Raw genomic sequence first — 6,000 nt, 5'->3', positions numbered from 1 at the left:
CTGCAGCAGGACACACGTGTACACACACACACACACACACACACACACACACACACACACTCAGTGACAGTGGTGGAGGCACACAGCTGACAGGAGAGCCTTTGGGACATAGCAGGGCTGGGCATGTCTTGGGCTGGTCCACTAAGGGTTGCTGTCATGACCCCCAACTCTCCCGAGCAAACAGATTTTAAGCAGAGTTCATGATTCGTTAGTATTGCTAACAATTATTACAGTTATATACGACGGAACAGTGGACTTCCATGTAATTTCACGGGTGTTTTAAATGTATGTAGTTAGAAATGATCAGAGACAGCAAAACCATAAAAACCTGATGGATCTTAAATCTGTGTACCCATAGACCTGCAAAAAGTAGCATGGGCCACACTGTGCTTGGTCAATACACACTACTGTGACCAAAAACGTGGAATATCTGGTGTTTTATCCTTCTGGAATAAAGTTTGGAAAGAAAGGTAAACACATTGGCTGTCAAGAAATGTACAGTAGAATGTCATAAAAAAACACTGTCATATATTGTTGATGACGTCCCCTGTGACAGTTTTTATGGCAAGTAGCAATATCCATGCACCCTCTCTGCACTAATACCTCATTTATAACTGCTCAAATCCTCTATTCCCATAATGTTCTGAATGAGATTTAAGTTATTAGCAGGCTCATAGCAAAGCTGAAGAATTGGCAGAGGACTCCAGGTAAAGGGCACTAAAGCTAATGAAAAATGAGATGGAGAGTCATTCTTAAGGCTTTAGTTTTATTAGAAATACATGGTAATGGCACCAAAACCTTAGTCAACATAATGTTCGCTGCCATCTATACGATACCAATGCCTATGGGGCACTATTCATCCACCGAGAAATAAAGGGAGATGTGTAAAAAATACATGCAATGCTTACACCTCATTCAGTTTCTCTAAAGGATTACCACCACAAATCACTTTTTCTCAATTCATTACAAGCCTGCAGAGAGGGGGCAGATGTCTGATGGATGGTTGTCTGCAAATGGACTTGTCGGTAACAGAAAAATGCACACGCTTTAATGAAAGAGGGCTGGACAAGTGGATCCTGAGTGGATTTGGGTGTCTCTCCACATCTGTACGGGCAGGGTCATGTATCAGAGGACTGTCGAGGCATAGGGCAGTAAGCTGTGTGTGCTCATTCTGAGGACTTGTATATGGAAAGAAAATATTCATCATGCCATAGTCCAGTAATCACAAAGACAAGCAAGTAAACCAGACTGATACGCTATATGACAGGACTGGAATGCTAAAACAATAAAATGGCCAGTAACGTGATGATTCGGTTATATACTGGAGTTGTGGTCGTTGTATCATCTTGTCTGTTTTTGTCACCTTTTAAAAACCTTTTAGGATTTTGTGAAATTACTCAGTTGCCCGTAATTTAAGATCTGGCAGTTCTGTGGTATATTTTTCACATTTTACAATAAATTTGTTCTTCACCCCGTAGAGTTATTGACCACGAGTATTACCATGAAGTAATGTTTTCTTGAATCCCCCGTGAGTTTGGATGCATATGTACATGCATGAGCACACAGGCATGGGATACGCACGCTGAAGGTCTCTGTACAGCCTGACCGATGCAGGGTTTTTGAGTCTGAAACTATGTGCAGGGGGACACATTTTTTGGTCAAATAATATGCCTTGTTTTTGTGTCGAAGTGACTAATGGGGGCAACAATTTTTGAAATTGGTCCAGTATTGAGTGAGAGCGCTGCAGCCCGCAGCCATTACACGGGCTGCAATGTAATGGCATTCGTGTACTGTCAATGTACGTCCAGTGAAAGTGTTTTTGTCACTGACAGGCTCAGATTCTGTCTGACAACATTATGGAAAGGATCCCTACAGAGAGAGACCTTTTCTTAGAGATCAAGATCCCCTTTTGTTTAACCACAAACGGCAAAAGCAATGTGTTTTTGAGAAACACTGAATTTAATCAGAACTCATATTTCTGAGCATTTGTTTGCAGCATATGCTTTACTTCAGTTAAAAAAAAATGTGTTAATGCTGTAACTGACTACACTTTAGCAAACTTAACTTCATAGAGTGTTTTATTTTTGTATTTGGAGTTAAAACCTAAAAACCAAATCCCGTCACGTTCTCACCATGTCTCTCCTCTTCCTCCATCATTCACTACACTCCTTTGTATTTTACTCCAATGACACAAATCCTGTGCAGCTACTTTTGTTTAAAGCAGGCCATTAATGAAGAGCTCTTCAGCTAAATACATCTTTATTCTGCGATTAACCGTGGTGCTTGAAGTAAGCACTGGTGTGAAAGGAGGCTGAGGCCCTTCAGTGTCCAAGCCTTTACAGCTTCTCTGCCATCAATCAGGCCTTGTGTCCAGTAAGTGCTGCTAACATTTATGAAATAATCATCAGCCATTCACTTTTGCTTTCCACTCACCCTAATTGTTGCGTTTAGGCAGCATTGTGTCACCTCTCCTCCTTAAGAAGAAAAAAAAAAAAGAGGCTACAACCTACAATCATCTTGCTGAGGGGAGGTGAATTAGGGAATGCGTTCTTGCTTTTAAGTCAGGTGTGCCACGGGTGGACGTTTTCTTTCTGGTATAAAAGCGTCAGTCAGAGTTCCTCCTATAATGATGCCTTATGTTTTCAGGGGCCAATCAGCTGTGTTCACAAATGTATGCTTTTTATGTTTAAATCTTTTGTGAAAATAGAAGTCATGTGTGGTTACAAATTGCGACATAGATTAAAATGAATGCATGTTGCAGTTCACACAATGTTCCTTAAAGCTGTGGCACTTATTTGTGTGGTTGAAATAAAGAGCACATATGTGAGCGTGTGACTTGCTGCTGCTAACACAGCACGTGCACACTGCGGGCATTACTTTCTGTAAGAAGTTGCACTCAAAGGGAACTAGCTGAAATATCCACTTTGACTCTCCCGCCTCTTTAATCAGTTCCTAATATGACCCACTAACACAAACTAATTTCGGATTTTGCTGTTAAACTCTGTCTCTTTTTCTTTCTATCTCTGTGGCTCACTTACCTACGCCTGTGATTAATGTCATTATAATACAATGAGTATGATATTCCCATCACTCATGTTCAAGCGATCCAAGAGCCAGCCGATGAAAGGTTGTGATATTCATCACCATCCACTGACTGCAGTCAAACACACGTCTCGGCTCACAATAGCAAAGGGAAATTCCACCTTATTCTTCACCCATTTGCAATTCTTATTGCAGAGAAAGTTAATCTATCCCCAGCAATAACTCATTGGATGTTACAGCTTAAGCGAAGATGTCCTCAGTTGCCCGTCTTGCATTTTAAACAGGGGGCAAAGAGCCTTGGTACAATTTTCCAAACACAACTGAGCTAACACTGATTTATTGCTCCAGTTTATATAACTCATATTAGGAATTCATGGACCTGGCAAAAGGGATTAGAGCGTTTATTTCAGGCAGGGAGATGATCCTGTCATTAATGGTCGATACTTTCATCATCGTTTAAACCAGAGGAATTTGCCCGGTGACGAATCGTGGCGGACATAGCTATCAGAGTTGTGCAGCTGTACTCGTTATCTGCCGACGACCCGCTCTGCTCGGTGAACGTGGACCTGCGCCCATCAAACTTGGATTAGGCTGTCAATCAAGCGTCGGCCTCGTATATTGTGTTACAATTTCTCCCAAATGTCACCAAGATCAGAGTAATTTCTTGGCTAATTGCATTTCGTCTCCCTTTAATGCTGCACGTTTAATGGTTTTGTTACATTGCGTGACAAGATGGTGTTTCTCTCACACTGGCACGGTGATGAGCATAAAGAGGGCCACGCTTTTGTTTAGAGAAGGAAATGAAAGAATAAATGACTGTTAAAGTTCAGAGGGCGTATTTCTGAAATGGCAGCAAATAAAGAGAAGAAACTGAGAAATGATCCCAATCTTGCCGTAGCATGACATCAATTACACAAAATTCTCATTAGAAAGGGTTCCTCCGTAAGTCTGCCAGCTTTGCCTGGCTTGTTTTATTCTGGAAGTGGCAGCATGTTATGCTGAAGATCTGTGTCAGACGGCTCAGAGGCAATACTGAGGATTTTCTCCCCTCTGACACCTACTTTTTTACATGCCGCTGACTTCGTTTAAACATGACAAATACAATTTCAAGCATTTTACTGTGTCCATGTGCTTTGCCACAGCTTACAATAGTAGCCACAATACACCCATTAATTTCCTCCTCTCAGAAGTCTCTGCTAGGGGAATTACTATTAACCACATTAAATAAAATACTGAAACACTAATTCGGCCGCACATCATCAGCAGGATTACGTTTACAATATGTGTCAAGTTATACTGGAGGGAGCCGCACAAATAATTACAGAAATTCTGTTTCTCAAATTCCTCAAAGGCCAAACATGCACGAGGGGGGGTTGATCCATTACTGTACCATTATGATGGTGGCTCTGTGTTGCAGTGTATGCAATATGAAGGTGCCATGTGCAAAATAAAGGCCTTTCAGACGGTCTGTCGTAGTTCTTGCATACCTAAAACAGGCCAGTTTGCACAGGAACCACAGTTGCATTATGATTTCAGATATTTACTACAGTGCTGTTATACTTTCTCCTGTGTAAATTTAACTGGGTGTCATGCTGGATATGATGTACCGTGTACCTGTGCCATCGTAACACTACTTAAATGTGTTGCCATCGGTGTAATAGCACAAAACCAAAGCACCGCAAGGACAAGATAGTTGACGAGACAATGAAGTGCACTTAACACTAACACTGCAGCACCGTTTATTATTGGACGCATGAATTAAAGAATTTCCATTAAAACATTCCGAAAAATTTACATCTGCGAATACAAACTATAAATATAGAAGAGAAAAGAAATAACGGAGCAACAATAACAAACACTTAACTGCTTTCCATTAGTGCACTTAACCTCCTCTTCATGGTGAGCAATCCCACTTTACATTTCCTGTGGCTAAATGCGTGTCTCTAATTCACAAATGAGGGGACGTTTTGAGTGGCCCTCTGTCTCCCCAATGAGCAAATGCTGCAATTAACTTTTCCTCCTCTGTTTCTAGGGGGAGAAGGTGTTTTAAAGACATTAGCCCACAGTCAGTAGCATCTTCTGGCTACTGCTAAATTTAAGCTGACTTCTTTTTTTCCTGTTTTTCGGTGGTACTTAATATTACAGTTGAAGATAATAGCCCATTTATGCTGTATTATTCAAGGATGATTTAATGGATAAAATCCAAAGGAAGACAGTCATTAGACGTTATTACGGTCTTCAGATGAAATGCATATACAACTTTCAACAAGTTTCTATCCAAAACAATTTCATGCTTTCTCATGCGCCATTACTTTTAATAGACAGCTGTTTTGATGCAGCTAGAATATACAAAGAGTTGTTATTAATCACTGTGGGAATGGTGAAACTAATCTGAGGTGTACACAAGGTTTATAGGGGAGGACCTTGATGGGGATTAGTGGTCAAAATACCAATAATAAGCAACATCATATTATCTTGGTGTTACTGCTGACATGACACTCCAGTAAATAATAAGCATATGTCAGGATTAAACCTGATTTAGTCCTGTAATGATCTCATTGCATCCACATGTGCATCATTTGTATGTGAGTCTCTACTTTGTATGTTTGTGTGTGTGTGCGCGCGCGTGTATGCACTTGGCTGTGCGTGCCCATGGATGTGTATGTGTGTGTCATTACAACAAGAGCTGGTCGCATCCATGAGCAAAATGGCTGCATAATTGGCGATGTCCATGACACTGTGCTCTCTGTAGGTGTTTTTTCTGCATGTTGCCCAGACTCTAATTACTGGGGTTTCAGCGGGGAGGTAAGGCGCCTGTACCGCCTTACCGCCTGATTCTGTCAACTGACGGGTTGTTCTGTCTGCGGCACAGCCAGGCAGCCCAGAATCCCTGGAGTGCGTTTGGGAGAGACCCAGGGACTGGTCATATCAACAAATCTTAATCAAAAGCCTGAAATT

The sequence above is a fragment of the Chaetodon auriga genome, chromosome 14 (assembly GCF_051107435.1).
Source record: "Chaetodon auriga isolate fChaAug3 chromosome 14, fChaAug3.hap1, whole genome shotgun sequence".
NCBI classification, from domain to species: Eukaryota; Metazoa; Chordata; class Actinopteri; order Chaetodontiformes; family Chaetodontidae; genus Chaetodon; species Chaetodon auriga.
This window is presented reverse-complemented; position numbering follows the sequence as displayed.